The 17,386-nt window shown below is 33.5% G+C and overlaps 1 pseudogene; it reads right to left on the bottom strand.

The window, feature by feature from the left end:
- Nucleotides 1-7,587: 7,587 nt before the first annotated feature.
- Nucleotides 7,588-8,531, bottom strand: LOC141492786 (olfactory receptor 14C36-like; annotated as a pseudogene).
- Between the last annotated feature and the right edge of the window lie 8,855 nt (nucleotides 8,532-17,386).

The following is a 17,386-nucleotide window of genomic DNA, read 5'->3' as shown; positions in this document are numbered from 1 at the left end:
GTTGAATGTGATGAGAGAGAAATCATATCCTTAAGGAAGAAAAGTAAATTTTAAGAGATAGTAAAATTACAAAATAAGATAATGTGTTTTTTCCCTAAATGGAAGGTAATAGTCCTTGGTATTTACTCAAACTCCACAATCTTTCTATGTAGACAGAAGGTATTCTCCATTGAAGATAGCCCAAAATTGTCCCTGATTATTGTACTGCTGGAATGAGCAAGTCCATTAAAGTTGATCATCACTCCCATGTTGCTGTTTGGGTGTACAGTGTTTTTCTAATTCTGCTCATCTCTCTCAGCTTCAGTTCACTCAAGTCCTTCCAGGCTTCCCTGAATTCCCAACCCTCCTGGTTTTTAAGAGAACAATAGTGTTCCATGACACACATATACAACAGTTTATTAAGCCATATCCCAATTGAAGGACATTCACTTAATTTCGAATTCTTTGCCACCAAAACCAGGGCTTCAATGAGTTTTTTTGGACAAGTCATGTTTTTAATCTTTTTCATAATCTCAGCAGAGTATAGACCCAGTAGTGCTATTGCTGGATCAAAGGGTATGCATATTTTTATTGCACTTTGGGCATTATTCCAAATTACTCTCCAGAAAGGTTGGATGAGTTCACAGCTCCACCAACCATGTATTAGTGTCCCAGGTTTTCCCACATCCCTTCTAACATTGATCATTGTCCTTTCTGGCCATATTGGTCAGGCTTAGAGGTGTGAGATGGTACCTCACAGAAGCTTTAATTTGCATTTCTCCAATAAGTAGTGATTTAAAGCAACTTTTCATATGACTATGGATCATTTGGTTTTACTGATCTGTAAATTGTCTTTGCATATCCTTTGACAGTTTGTCATTCAGGGAATGGCTTATTTTTTTAAAGAAATTTGACTCATTTCTCTGTAGATCAGGTATTTCTAAACAATATTATGTTTCTGTTCATAAAATTAAAATATCAACACTGAAGGATTTCTAAAGAGTAAAAAATATAATTATGAAAGGCATTTAAAATTATTCCAAAGTATTCCATGAGTTAATAAAAATAACATTCCCAAGAGCATTTTTTAAATGGTACCACTTCTTATTTCAGTAGGCTTAGTGTATTATATCACCCTCAGGTTAATGTATTTTGTGTGTTGGATTTTTGGAGCAGTAAACAAAAGATTGTTATTAAGTGAATAGTGAATAAAGATCCATTCGAGTTTTTTGCCCTATAGCAGATTCACATAAAAGTTCCAGTTTTGTGTCTTATTAAAAGAACTCTAATTAGGATAAATTTGAAACCTTCCAAATGAGATCTGCAGTGAATCAAGGTTGGCCATTATCACCATCATTATCATGCAATGTTGTACCAGAAATGTACTAGGAATAAGACATGAAAGATTAAAAGAATAAAAGTAAACAATGAAGAAAGAGAACTATCACTCTCTGAAAGTGTTGTAGGGCAGTTTGGTAATCCAGTTCATAGAACACTAACTTTGGAGTGCAAAGGACTAGAGTTCGAATTAAGTCTCCAACCTGAGGCAAGTCACTTAGCCCTGATTGTCTCCCACCTAGGGCTATCTCCGCTCATGCTGATTGGTGTCTGGTCACTGGACCCAGATGGCTGAAAGAAGAAAGTGAGGCTGGTAATGTTGCCCAGCACCTCTCTTACTCCAATACAATTCATCTGCTTGCCATGGCATTACATCCCTGAAGTCAGGATCTTCAAGAATGTAGTTCAAATCCTCATGCTGGCATACTTGGAGAATTCAAGAGTCAGCTAACAACAATAGTTTAAATGATGGATAATATTGGCAAAGTTGAAGATTATTAAACAAACTCATATAAGTCATCAGCATTTCTACATGCTACCAAGCAAAACCCCACAGCATAAAAAAAGAAAAATAAATTACATTTAAAATAACTTCAGACAACCTACAATAATTGTAAGTTTACCTTCCAGTATAAACACAGGAACTATCTGAACATGATTACAAGATACTTTTACATAAATTAGACAAAAAGAATGAATTGTAGAAATATAAATTGTTCATGATCAGGTCAAGTCAATATAATTTTTAAAAAGGGGACAGCATCTGATGCTGATTGAAGGGAACAGAATGAAGAGCTCATTGTACACATAAACTACAATATTGTGAGATGATCAATCTTGACAGATGCAGCAGCTCTCAACAGTTCAGAGAGCTAGGACAAGCTTATTAGACCAGGTATGGAAAATGTTAACCCATCTATAAGAAGAAAAACAAAACAAAACCTAAAAACACTTCAGAATCTAATGAACACCATATTCACTTTTCCAAAAAAATTCTCATATCTTTTGTCCCCACAATCTTAATTCCTCACACTGATGATGACTAATCTGTAAATGTGCTTAACACAAAAGGGTATGTACAATATTCACCTAGCTGTTCTCAACTGAGAGGAGGGGGTTGGGGAGGAAGAGTGGAAGGTAATTATGCAACTTTAAAATATGCACATGCATAATGATGAATGATGAAAACTTTCATCAGATGTGTCTGGATAAATAAAATAACCATTTTAAAAATGTTTAAGAGAGAAAAAAGAAAAAGTAAGGGCTGAAGGATGAAATATTTGATTGATTGTTTTTTAGGAACTATTCAACTTAGGTCACAACACAACTCAACTGATGGTGAATAGCTTCTTTTCCTAAATAGAAAAGCAAAGTTTGATTTTAAAGTCAGTAAGAAGAGAAAAACAGTAACAGGAATAGCAAATTTGACTCAGAAGTTTTGTATTAATCTTCTTGAAATAACCAGTATGCCAATTGTAAGGAGGAATGTTTTCTCATAGTTCAGTTTTGTTGTGAAGTAATAAAGGATGAAAAGAAAGAAAGGAAAGTGCATACTAGTAATTTGGACAAATACTTTACCAGGACCAATAAGTAGATGAAGTTAATCATGGGGAAGAAGAAAGTGAGGTGGGTTTTCTTAACATCTCATAGTTTCATAGCCCAGTTGGCTCACCACTTAAATCAACACAGGCGACATTAACAGTTCTGCTTGGTAATCTTTCCCCTCAAGATTCTCCATAAAACTTACAGCAGCATTCTGAAACAGCTAAATTAAAACATTCAGGCAATAATTCTATTTGAATTTATGAAATGTGTCATCTTTTTTATTACTAGTTTGTCATGTTTTACTTGAATCAGATAATGTCATTTTAGTCTGGATTTCATTAGTTCTTACAGTTTAAAATTCACAGTATCTATAGACGAAATAGTTTTCATTTTCAACTGGCATATTGCTTGCCTGAATTTTAAAAAAAAAGATCAAAATAATGCAACGCAAGAGGAGACAAAAGAAATGCCCTAAGCCCAGCAAAACATTCTCTCAATAGATTGGTTATCTATTTTAGTGGGGGGAAGGGAGAGGAGGAGAAATCTTGCTGTAAAATTTAGACAGTAAGACTGTAAAAATCTATTGTTTCCTAAAATATTTTTATTCATGAATATTTTGAAGATTTTTATATTGTACACATTTCCCAAAACACATGAAACAACAGCAAATGAAAATGAATACTGAATTATACATGGTATACATGTGTTAGTCATCCAAAAATAGCATAAGTATGTAGCACATCATGGACCATTCATAGTGTTTTACACTATGCATTTTTTATTTAGCCAATGTTATTATAGTAAGTTCTTGAAATAACAATGGACTATATAAGTATTCTTGTATGCATTATTTATACTGAAGTATTATTATATCTTTATTTTAGCAAATCAATATACATTATTTAATTATCGAAAGTTAATTTATTTTCTAAAATATTTACTTGGAAATAAAGTCCCCCTTTCCCCCATCTGCCACAATGGATTTTTATCTATCTAGCTGACTGTTATGATGTCAACTTGTTTTGAGTCTGTCCACATACTCAATTTGCTTTAAGAATATTACTTAGTGTGAACAGTAATTTGTGTTTTGGAGGTATTCGATTTTCCTACAAAGAAAAATTAGAAATCAATTTATTATTAAAAAAAACTTCTAGAAGTCTTATTTTTTAAAATTGTAATGTTAGACTTGTTTGCATCAACAAAAGTGAGGTGAATCATTATTGTGAGCAAAAAGTTGTATAAGGAAAGACATTTTGTTAAGAATAGAAAAAATCTGACTAGATGTAAAAGATACTGGAGAGAGAGACAGTAAGAATGGGAAACACATTATGCATCACATAATTCATAGTGGAGATAAAGTATTAGTGTAATCAATGTGGAAAAGTCTCTAGATTCAGGGTACATGTTACTGAAGATAAAAAAATTCATTCTGAATAAAGACTCAATACAAGGAATGTGAAAAAGACTTCAATCACTGATACCTTTTCTCAGAATGCTTTTATTGAGGGGGGAGGAATTATTTCAATGTAGTTAATATGGGAAAATTTTCAAAAAAGGAAACACTGATGGTTTAAATCATTGAATTTAAATCATTGAAATCTAGAATTAAAAGTTAGAAAACACTTAGAAACATTTAGTTCATTTCTTTTTTATTTTGCAGGAATTGAGGGGCTAGGAACCAAAATGACTTGCCTACAATAGCATATGGGATAATTAGAAGATGGGAAATGAAATCTCAATGCAAACTTAGAATATCTGTACAAGATAAAACTCATTAAATTAATGGAATGTGAGGTTTAACTTCAGTCATGTTTATCCTTTACATCTGAGAAAATTTGGGAGAGAGGTGCAATTAATTTAATGTCCATATGAAAATGTTAAAAGCAATTTTCTTTTCAGTTATTATAGATTTCATCCTGGAAGTTAATTGTAGGATGGTTATAGGATTAGAAAAGTTTTGAATAGAATTTTTAAGTTAAAGACAAGATTCAAGATAATGATTTATTTTTTAGTAATCTATATTGTTTGTTGCTTTTGGAGGTAAAAATTGACAATGTACATCTAGTCTTCTTTTTTTCTATAATACATGTTCAATAACAGTATGGAAGTCTCAATTTTAGAAATGGAAAACATTATCCAGGTACTTAATAGAGAATAGGTAAATTGCATTGGACTTCATTATTTATTTTTAAGGAGACAAAACTCATTGAGGGTACCAAATAGTAAGGTAATTAATTCAGACAGGGACTTTAACACTACAAAGTAATTTCTCAAAAGGTTCCCCAACTCCCTAATTTATCCAAATCAACAGATATTCTCACTTTTAAAGAAAGAATTAAAGTGTAAATGATGCAACTACTCATTTTTATGTCACCACAGTAAATCCTTTAGCCAAAAATCAGGATTACATAGTAGATTATTCTTGATCTTTTGATTTGAAAACCATGATTCTATTGAAAAATACATTATTTGATTTTATGCCATTTGTATTCATAGTTTGTATAAAATGAATGCAACAGATCCAAACATAAGTAAATTTTAGTGGAAGTGAAAAAGAACATTCTTTGTTCCATTCTATAATAGTAGAGAATGTCTAATTGTATGACAGGGTAAATTATAATGGTACTTTGAAAAGGCAGTAATTTTTTTTTTATTATCAAGTTCCTTCAATTGACCAGTAACAGAGACCTTGAACTTAATCTATCAATCTTTCAGCTCATTTTTATCATATTTATCCTTTGAGTAATTGACTGGATGATAGAAAGTTCTTGGATGTTTTAATTCAAGATAATCACTCCTGAGTAGTTTTCAAACTGAAATGTATCCTACATTGCTTTCTTGTTTTTCCTGGCGCCATTATTTTCCTCTAAAATATAGGATACAAACAATAAGATAATTTCAGTTTTTCTATTTGATTTTATTCTAACATTTTGGTACAAAAATCATAACCTTCCTGAGCAAATTAAGAAGTCACCATGTGCTACAATCATCTCTTTGTGACATAATTCAAATACTTTTCTCAGTGTGAAATGATTTTGCAGTCATATTTCATAGCTGGATCTGTAATGCATATTTTTAGGCACTCAGGGCTTTGAGTTGCCACGGGTCACACAGATATCTAGTAAGTGACTGAAGACAAATTAGAACTCAGGTCCTCATGGCTTCAGTGTTCATTCTAATGCTCTCCTAGCACTGAATCTTTACTCCCTATAACTCAATGTATTTTTAAATGTCCCCAATTTAGTTATTAAAAATGTATACTATTGCTTTACTTCTGCAACAAAATGTCTACGTGCAAATATCACTATTTCTTCTCTATATAATAAATTGTAGAATAATCTATTCATTTTATCTTCTCTGCTTGCAGTGTAGTAATTTCCTTATACACAATTTCTTTTTAAGAATTCATAATCCCATCCTTCTCTGTATGTTTTTGAGTTTCCAAGTTTTAGGTAGGTAGCATGGTATCATGGAAAAAGTAGTAGATTTAGTCTCAGAAAACTTATGAAATACAGGTTGGATGAGATCATACAAGCATTACCCTGATTTCCTGAAGTCTCTTATTCATTGTTGCAAAATAATATTTCAAATTTCAATACTAAAAAAGATTTCCAAAAGAAAAGCAGATGTTGTTGCTCAGTCATTTTAATCAAGTGTGATACTTTGTGATTCTCATTGGGGTTTTCTTGGTAAAGATAAAGGAGTGTTTGCCATTTAGATGTTGTATGCAATGTTGATCCTTATTCTATATTAGATAAAAATAAAAATTCAACTGTTATTTTAAAAAATCAAGAAAAGTACCTGAATTTCAGGAGCAACCAACAGAAGATTGAAGTGGAAATGAATTCAGTCTTGTTCTGTGGAACCAAAAATGTCTGTGTAAATTTGAAGGGGAAAGAAGACCCTATGGTTCATATCTGGAATAGAATTCTTTTTTGATAATTTTATTTTTTTAATAGATTGGCTTTTGCAAGACTGTAGGGTTACGTGACTTGCCAAAGGTCACATAGCTAGGTAATTAATAAGTGTCTGAGGCTGAATTTGAACTTAGGTCCTCCTGACTCCCAGACCGGTGCTCTATCCACTGTGCCACCTAGCTGCCCCTGCAAAGAATTTTTATTTATATATCATAAGCAGTTCTGCCAAAAGAATTAAAATAAATGATAATATATTCATGGAAATTAATGTAAATATCAGTTTAATGTAGATGAAATGATATTGATACTATCATATATAACCATAGGACTTTCTTTTTATTTTTACTTTTTCACAACTATACAATTAAGTGACTTGCTCAGGTTCATAGAACTAGGAATTATTAATTATGTGATTCTGAATTTGAACTCAGGTCCTCCTGAGGAGGCCAGTGCTCTATCCACTGTACCACATGGCTGCCTATCACTCTGTGGATTTTATTTTCCTTTAGATCAGTGATTCATCTTTAACTATCAAGATATCAAGAACATGGGGTGGCTAGGTGGCGTAGTGGATAAAGCACCGGCCTTGGAGTCAGGAGTACCTGAGTCCAAATTTGGTCTCAGACACAATAATTACCTAGCTGTGCGGCCTTGGGCAAGCCACTTAACCCCATTTACCTTGCAAAAACCTAAAAGAAAGATATCAAGAACAACTCATAATCCCAAAATCTCACAAGCAAAATCATATTTTAATGAAATATTTCTTTCTTGGACAGATTAGATCCAAAAATTCTGTTAGAATGAGAATTTATGCACTATTACTTATCAGAAGTTTTCTATGCATTGCTAACCTTATACCCTCTTTTATTTGCTTATTCTGGAGACTGTATATAATGGGGTTCAAAAAGGGAGGTACTATGGAATAGAATATCGAAAGGATTATGTCTTTAATAGAACCAGATTCTGAAGCTGGTTGTAGGTATACAACTGAAGTTGAGAAAAAAGAACAAAGTAATCACAATAATGTGGGGCAGGCAAGTAGAGAAGGCTTTTCTTTGGTCTTCTTTCACTGGAAATCTGAGCACAGTGGAAAGTATTCTACTGTAGGATGCAATGAAGGAGGCAAAGCAGCCTAATCCAACCACCAGAACAGAGACAAATACAGATAGAATGTTGCTGAATGTCTTCAAGCAAGAGATCTTGAGGAGAGAGGGGATATCACAGAAGAACTGAGGGATCACATTGGATTAGCAGAAAGACAATCGAAATGTGTAACCCGTATGGAAATCTGAATAAAAAAGGCCAGTGAGAAAGCATGGGAAGGTCATCTTCCTGCAGACACTGGGACGCATGATCACTTGGTAACGAAGTGGTTGGCAAATGGCAACATAGCGACCACGGGCCATGACAGTGAGCAAAGTTAATTCAAAATATGACAAGCAAACAAGCAAAAACATCTGAGTTTCACATCCAGAAAATGAAATAACCCTGTTGTTCAGTAGGGAGTTAATGGACGCTAGGGAACTGTGACTGATATGTAGCAGGTATCAACAATGGATAAATTCCTAAGGAAAAAAATACATTGGTTTGTGGAGTCTCCTGACGAAGGTGGTAATAATGACAATGAGGAGATTCCCCATCAAGCCTGCTGAGTAAAGTAGAAAGCAGCAAAGAATATAAGATCTGTAGTTCTTGATTATCAGAAAACCCTGGAAGGAGAAATTCAGTCACAATGGTGGTAAAGTTAGCCATTTTTCAGATTCAATAAATGACCTAGGGAGCAAAATTAAATAGTCCATCAGTCAGAGGTTAGGAAGGAAATATGGTACATAAAGAGGGAAATCATTTTTCCATATTTATCATTACTACATAAGATATGGAACCTGTCTTTTCCTGGATATGTAATTCTAATCAGTCCAGTTATCTATCAAGAAAAAAGTCTCACACTGTTTTATGAGAGGTGCAGACTTGCACTTGCAAAGAATATTTCTATATTTGGAAATTTCATCTATTATAAAAATGGATAATTAATGGTAATAATATACTCACTATCTGTCATTAAATACATGCACACAGATAATCTGAGGCCAGAAGACTTTTGTTCTTTATGCCAGATGTTCTTTAAGTATTAAAGTGCCTTCATAGTATTCCTCCCATGGACATGTTATCTTTATGAAAATTCCATAAACAACATTGAAGAGAAAGTCAGAAATTTAAAAATATATATTGAAGCAAATATGTTATTTATTTTTGCTACCAGTTTTGATAGGAACTCTAATATTTTTTCTTCCTTCCACTGGCCTCTATATATGTTCCCAGTAAATGGAAGTTGCAAGTGAATGGTGGAGATGCATACAGCAGTGTATTTGCCAAAGATAATGATAGAAAGATGGTGAAGCCTGTTAACTTGACCTGTTATTCTCTCAGATGCTCATAATATCTCTTTTAATCTATCTTTTACCATCCTTGTCACTGGCTCTACTGATCTTATCACTATAATTTTCTTCCATTCAGACTGCCAAGGCAACCAAAATGAGTGACCTATCTCTCCTAGCTTGTCTCCTATGGAATAGCATTCAAGGGAGCAAATTTGAACAAATTGTCCTGATCAAAAACAGGAAAAGGAAAAGGAAGGAAGGGTGAAAAGAAAGGAAGAAGAAAAAATGAGATAAAAGAGGAGAGAAAGAAAGGATGTAAGGGGGAAGGAAGGAAGAAGGAAGAAGGAAGGGTGAGAGGAGAAAACAAAAGGGGATAATTAGCATTTCATTCAAACTCATTGTATCTTACCTTATGACAACAAATCTTCTGGCTATTACTTTTTCCAATTTGAGTCTCTCAAAGATTTACTGAATTATTTTTTTTTTCCTTTGAAAGGACCTCCAGGAAATACTCAACTCAGGCTTCATTGTCAGAAAATTGTAAAGATTCCATTGTTATATGACCATCATAATTCTACTGCCCACTGTTGGGAAGGACTCTTTCCCACAATCTTCCCAATGATATTTGTAGTTGAAGTTGGATGGTATGTTTGAGAGGCTGGCACTGTAAACCAGTTTCACATTTGGTAGCATTTCCTTAGGGACATTGTCCCTGCTCTTCAGTGAAATAAAGAGAGGCAGAGATAATTGTACTGTTGCAATTTTCTATGGATGAGGGAAGAAACAACATGCCAATTAGTCCTCTCAGAAGGACTGATTTGTGGTTCAAGAAAAATTAATTAGTGTGCATGTGTATAAATACGTATTATGGCTATATAATTCATTATGTCTCAGGTCCACTCAAAATAATCAAATAAGTCCTCTTCAAGCATTTTTCAAAGGGCAGAATAGGAAAAGAACTGTAGAGATGCTTCCATGTAGGTTGATCAACTCACAATGTTGTTGTTAATGTTTACAATGTTCTCTTGGTTCTGCTCCCTTCCCTCAGCATCTGATCCTGTAGTTTATTATGTGCTTCTCTAGAGTCAGACGATTTATGATTTCTTATAGTATTCCATAGCATTCAGATACCATAACTTGTTCAGCCATTCCCTAATTGATGGGCTTCCTCAGTTTCCAATTCTTTGCCACTTCCAAAACAGTAGCTATGAATGTTTTTGAACATTAGAGATTTTTCTTATTTTTTTATTTCTTTTGGATCTTTTGGGTCAAAGGGTAGGATCAGTTTTTACTGATATTCAGGAATGGTTACATATCGTCTTCCAGAATGGTTATATCAGTTCACAACCCCACCCACAATGCATTTATGTACCCATCCTCCAAAAACCTTTCTAAAACAATGATCATTTGTCCTTCTTGTCGTATTGTCATTGGGTGTGAGGTGGAACTTCATAGTTGTTTTTGTTGTTTTGGTTTTTGCAAGGCAGTGGAGTTAAGGGACTTTCCCAAGGTCACACAGATAGGTCATTATTAAATATCTGAGGTTGGATTTGAACTAAGGTCCTCCAGACCCCAGGGTCAATGCTCTATCCATTGTGCCACCTAGCTGCCCCCATAGTTGTTTTTTTATTTGTATTTCCATAAGTATTAATGATCTGAAGCACTTATTAATTGGAGAATCACTTGTATATTTATAAATTTGATGCAATGGTTTATTTATTTTGGAAATGAGAACTTTATCAGAACTCCTAGTTTGAAAAATTTTTTAATAACTTTCTGTTTTCTTTTAATTTGGGCAGCACTGGTTTTAATGGAGCAAAAACTGGATAAAGACCCAGTAGTGGTATTGCTGGATCAAAGGGAATGCACATTTTTGTTGCCCTTTGGGAATAATTCCAAATTGCTCTCCTGAAAGGCTGGATGAGTTCATAGCTCCACCAAAATTCTATTAGTGTCCCATATTTCCCTCAACCCTTCCAACATTTATCATTGTCCTTTCTGGTCATATTGGCCAGTCTGATAGGTGTGAGGTGGTACCTCGGAGAAGCTTTAATTTGCATTTCCCTAATAAGTAATGATTTGGAGCAATTTTTCATATGACTATGGATTGCTTTGATTTCTTCAGCTGTAAATTGCCTTTGCATACCCTTTAGTCATTTGTCAGTTGTGGAATGACTTGTTTTTTTGAAAATTTGACTCAGTTCTCTGTATATTTTAGAAATGAGTCCTTTGTCAAAAATACTAGTTGCAAAAATTGTTTCCCAATTTACTACATTTCTTTTGATCTTGGTCATAGTGGTTTTGTCTGTACAAAATCTTTTTAATTTAATATAATAAAAATCATGTAGTTTATTTTAAATGATGTTCTCTATCTCTTCCTTGGTCGTAAACTGCTTCCCTTTCCATAGCTCTGACAGGTAAACTACTCCTTGATCTTCTAGTTTGCTTATAGTATTGTTTACATCTAAATCCTGTATCTTGGTAAAGGGTGTTATTTCCATATTTTTTTATGAAATACTTTCCATTGATTCATTTCTCTATATTTTAGCTAGCATCAAATTGCTTTGATAATTACTTGACAAAAATAAGTTTCAGAATATTTTATTCTTGCCCACTTTTTGCTTTTCATTATTGTCCTTTTTTATTTCAGAAGAATTTTATTATCTATTTCTCTAAGGTAGACACCTTGGATATTATAAATTGCCATTTATATTAGGATACTAGATGATAATAATGTCATTTTATTCTATTAATTTTGTTTTTTTACAAAGCAATATGGTTAAGTGACTTGCCCAAAGTCACACAGCTAGGTAATTATTAAATGTCTGAGGCTGGGTTCCATTTCAGTCCTCCTGACTCCAGGACTTGTGTTCTATCCACTTAGCTATAAAGCTGCCTGTATTCTATTAACTCCTTTTTTAGGCTTTTGCAAAACAAATGGGGTTAAGTGGCTTGCCCAAGGCCACACAGCTAGGTAATTAATTATTAAGTGTCTGAGGCCAGATTTGAACTCATGTACTCCTGACTCCAGGGCTAATGATCTTTCCATTTCACCACCTAGCCACCCTTATTCTATTAACTCTTAATCAAGTGATGAGCAATCAAAATTTCTCCAATTATTTATTTATCTACTTGCTTAATGAATTGTAGTTAGAGGAAGCCCAGGAAGCAGTGGGTGACGTTGGCCTTTATAAATTAAGTTCTTTTCAAGGTTTACTTCACTGAGGCAGTGCCCCTTCTATGACTAAGGACAAGGTGAGAATTGAGTTAAAAGTTGACCTAAGTTGCCAAGCTTCTGTGGCTCATTGTTCAGGTTGTTATGAGTTAGAATAAGTGTAAATATCATTTCTTTTCTGTGCTTTAGTAAAAAATGTCTAGTGATTGAGTCTATAATATGTTGAAGTGGAGAGAGATTTGAGGAATGCATATCCACTAGTTGAATACTTCAATATTCCAGATGTAAAATGGGAAAATATTTTAGAGATGCTATAAGGGGGAAATTTTCATATATTTGCAGCAGATTAACTATGGGGAATGAGACGTATTGAGGTTTCCAGGATGACTCTTAGGTTTGAAGCCTAAGGGAATGGGAGACAGGTGTTTTCCTTGACAATAAGAGCAAAGTTAATAGAGGAAGGGTCTAAGGGGAAAGGCAATGAGTTTGTTATTAGATATTTTAAATTTAAGATATCTACTGGATATCAGTTAGAGATGTTTGAAAGTTAGAAGATAGAGTTGAAAAATTGGAGATAAACAGGTGCTTGGGCAGAATAAGTAGATTTGTGAATTATTAGCATAGAGATAGTTATTAAATCCAACAGTGCTAGTGAGATCATGAAGTGAAGTAGCATAAAAATGAGAAAAGAAGAGAACCCTGTGGTTAGAGGGCACGATCGGAATGAAGGTCCAGCAAAGGAGACATAAAATGAATGGTCAGATGGGTAGGATGAGAAAAAACACAAAGAGGTATCCTAAAAATTTAGAATGAAGAGGCTATGAAGAAGAAGTAATCAACCACTGTCAAAGACTGCAGAGAGGTCAAGGAACATAAGGATTCAGAAAGTTCCTTTGACTTTGACAAAATAGTTTCCATTAGTAACTTTGTAGAGAGACATTTTGGTGGGATGATAAAGTTGGAAGCTTAGTTGTAAGATATTTATTTTAAAGAGAATGAGATGTAGAGCCTTGTATTATAGCTGGACTTTTCAAGAAAATTAACCACAAAAGGCAGAGTAGATGATTATGGGAGGATTTAGTTTTTTGGTTTTGCTTTTGGTTTTCAATGGGGGAGACATGGGCATATTTATAAACAGGAGAAAAATGGGCAAATAGAGAGGGAGATATTTTAAATTAGTGATAGACTGAGGATAACAGAGTGGAACAATCTGTTAGAGGACACTAGAAGGAAAGGATTCTTTGAGCATTTGGAGGGGTTAGCCTTAATAAAGATTAAACTTGTTTCTCCATTTAAATGGAATGAAAGAACAAATAATTGAAAGGCATAAGAGTGATGTGAGGTACAGAAAGAGAGAAAAAAAGTATTTCTTTCATAATTGTTTTCTGTAAAATTTGAGTTAAATATCTGAGCTAGGAGGGCTAGGAGATAAGGGTCAGTGATGTGAGACTTCAGGATGCATGAAAAGTTTAACCTCACCAGTATTAAAAGGAGGAAAAGGGGAGGGGAGGACAGAGAAAGGGAGGGGTCGAAAAAAAGTAGAACTAACAAAAGGAAGGGAAGGGAAAAGGGGGAAAGGGAAAGGGGAAAGAAAGGGGAGGGGTGGATATAGGAGGGCAAACACACTGAAGGGGGTGGTATTCAGAAATGAAATACTGGGGAATAAGGATAAAGGGGGGGAAAGGGGGAAATAAAAACAGAGAGAAGACAGCATGGAGTGCAATAAAATTAGTAATTATAACTTTGAATGTAAATGGGATGAACTCTCCTTTAAAACGTAAATGAATAGCATAGTGGATTAAAAATCAGAATCCTACAATATGTTGCTTACAAGAAACTCATTTAAAGCAGAGATATAATGGTAAAAGGTTGGAGCAAAATATGTTTTGCTTCAGCTGAAGTGGAAAAAAACAGGGGTAGCAATCCTTATCTCAGACAAAGCAGCTGCAAAAATAGACAACAATAAAAGAGATAAGGAAGGAAACTTTATCCTCCTAAAAGGTACCATAGACAATGAAGTTATTTCAATACTGAATATATATGCACCCAATGGGATAGCATCCAAATTCTTAAAGGAGAAGATGAAAGAACTACAGCAACAAATAGACAGCAAAACTCTACTAGTGGGAGAACTCAACCTCCCTCTCTCAGTTGTGGATAAATCGAATCATAAAATAAACAGGAAAGAAGTTAAGGAGGTAAAAAAATTGTTAGAAAAACTAGATATGATAGACTTATGGAGGAAGTTGAATAGGAATAGAAAGGAATACACATTTTTCTCTGAAGTACATGGCACTTATTCAAAAATTGAAAATTTACTATGGCATAAAAACCTAATGATCAACTGCAGAAGGCAGAAATAGTGAATACATCTTTCTCAGATCACAATGCAATAAAAGTCATATGCAATATTGGGCCAAGGAGATACAGACACAGAACCAATTGAAAACTGAATAACCTCATTTTAAAGAATAAGTGGATCAAAAAAGAAATTATAAAAAGAATTAATCATTTCATCCTAGATAATGACAATAATGAAACAACATACTAAAACCTGTTGGATTCACTGAAAGAGTCTGTCAGGGAATATATTATATCTTTAAATGTTTACATGAATAAATTAGAGAAAGAGGAAATCAATATACTAAATATGCAACTAAAATATTAGAGAAAGAACAAACTAAAAATCCCCAATTAAATGCCAAATCAGAAATTCTAAAAATTAAAGGAGAAAGCAATAAAATCAAAAGCAAAACTCTATTGAATTGATAAATAAAACCAAAAGTTGGTTTTATGAAAAACCAATAAAATTGATAAACCTCTGGTCAATAAGATTAAAAAAAGAAAGAAGAAAATGAAACTGCTACTATCATAAATGAAAAAAAGGTGAACTCACCACCAAGGAGGAGGAAATTAAAGTAATAATTCAAAATTATTTTGTCCAACTCTATGCCAATAAATTTGACAATCAAAATGAAATGGATGAATACTTACAAAAATATAAGTTGCCCTGGTTAAAGAAAGAGGAGATGAAATACCTAAACAACCCTATCTCGGAAAAAGAAATTCAATAAGCCATCATTGAACTCCCTAAGAAAAAATCTCCAGGAACTGATGGATTCACAAGTGAATTCTATCAACCATTTAAGGAATAATTGATTCCAATTCTGTATAAACTTTTTGGGAAAATAGAGGAAGATGAATCTCTGCTTAACTCCTTCTATGAAACCAATATGGTGCTGATACCTAAACCAGGAAGAGTTAAAACAAAGAAATAAAATTACAGACCTACCTGCCTGATGAATACAGATGCAAAAATCATAAATAAAATCTTAGCAAAATGATTACAAGTTATCACTGAGATAATACATTATGATAAAGTGGGATTTATTCCAGGAATGCAAGATTGGTTCAATATTAGGAAAACTGTTAGCATAATCAATTATATAAAAAATAAACCTATCAGAAATTCTATGAACATATCAATAGATGCAGAAAAAGCTTTTGACAAAATAGAGCACCCATTCCTACTAAAAATACTAGAGAGTGTAGGAATAAATGGACTGTTCTATAGAATAATTAGCAGGATCTATCTGAAACCATAAACAACCATTATGTTCAATGGGGAAAGGCTAGAGGTATTTCCAAAAGACCAGGGGTGAAACAAGGATGCCCAATATCACCACTACTATTCAATATCATATAAGAAATGTTAGCTTCAGCAATTAGAGAAGAAAAAGAAAATGAAGGTATTAGAATTGGGGAGGAAGAGACAAAACTCTCATTCTTTGGAGATGACATGATGTTCTACCTAGAGAATCCCAAGAAATCATCCAAAAAACTACTGGAAACTATTAGCAATTTCAGCAAAGTTGCAGGATATAAAATAAACCCTCATAAATCCTCAACTTTTCTATATATGACTAGCAAGATACAGCAGGAACATCTAGAAACAGAAATCCCTTTCAAAGTAAGCTCAGACAATATAAAATACCTGCAAGTCTGTCTGCCAAGGCAGACTCAGAAACTTTTTTAAAAAAACAATTATAAAACACTTCTCACACAAATCAAATCAAGTATGAATAACCAGGCAAATATCAACTGCTCATGGAGAGGTAGAGCTAATATAATAAAAATGAAGAATCTACCAAAACTAAACTACCTGTTTAGTGCCCTACCAATCAAAATTCTAAATTACTTTAATGAGTTAGAAAAAGTTGTATTTAAATTCATATGGAGAAACAAATATTCAAGAATAACCAGGAATTTAATGGGGGGAAAAAAGTGCAAAAGAAGGGGGGCTTAGCCCTACCCGATATAAAATTATATTATAAAGCATCTGTCACCAAAACTGCCTTGTATTTGTAGGAAATAGAGTGGTGGACCAGCAGAATAGACTAGGTGCAATAGAAGGAAATGGTTATAGTAATTTGCTGTTTGATAAACTGAAAGAGTCCAGTTATTGGGATAAAAACTCTTTTTGATAAAAACTGCTGAGAAAATCGGAAGTTAGTATGAAACAAACTTAGATTAGACCAACACCTCACCCCCTATATCAAGATAAGGATGGATACAGGGTTTATTCATAAAAAACAATACTATAAGGAAATTAGAATATCAAGGACTAGTTTACCTGTCAGATCTATGGAAAGGGAAGCAATTTATGACTAAGGAAGAGATGGAGAACATCACTAAAACAAGCTAGATGATTTTTATTACAATAAATTAAAATTTTTTGCATAGATAAAACCACTATAATCAAGATAAAAAAATGTAGTAAACTGGGAAACAATATTCACAACTAATGTTTCTGACAAAGGGCTCATTTCTAAAATTTACAGAGAACTGAGTTATATTTTTTAAAAAAATTCAATTCCTACATGACAAATGGTCAAAGGATATGCAAAGAAAATTTACAGATGAGGAGACCAAAGCAATCTAGAGTCATATGAAAAATTGCTTTAAATCATTACTTATTAGAGAAATGCAAATTAAAGCTTCTGAGGTACCATCTCACACCTCTCAGACTGACCAATATGAACAGAAAGGATAAT

This window comes from Macrotis lagotis, chromosome 1, assembly GCF_037893015.1.
Source record: "Macrotis lagotis isolate mMagLag1 chromosome 1, bilby.v1.9.chrom.fasta, whole genome shotgun sequence".
NCBI classification, from domain to species: domain Eukaryota; kingdom Metazoa; phylum Chordata; class Mammalia; order Peramelemorphia; family Peramelidae; genus Macrotis; species Macrotis lagotis.
This window is presented reverse-complemented; position numbering and strand designations above follow the sequence as displayed.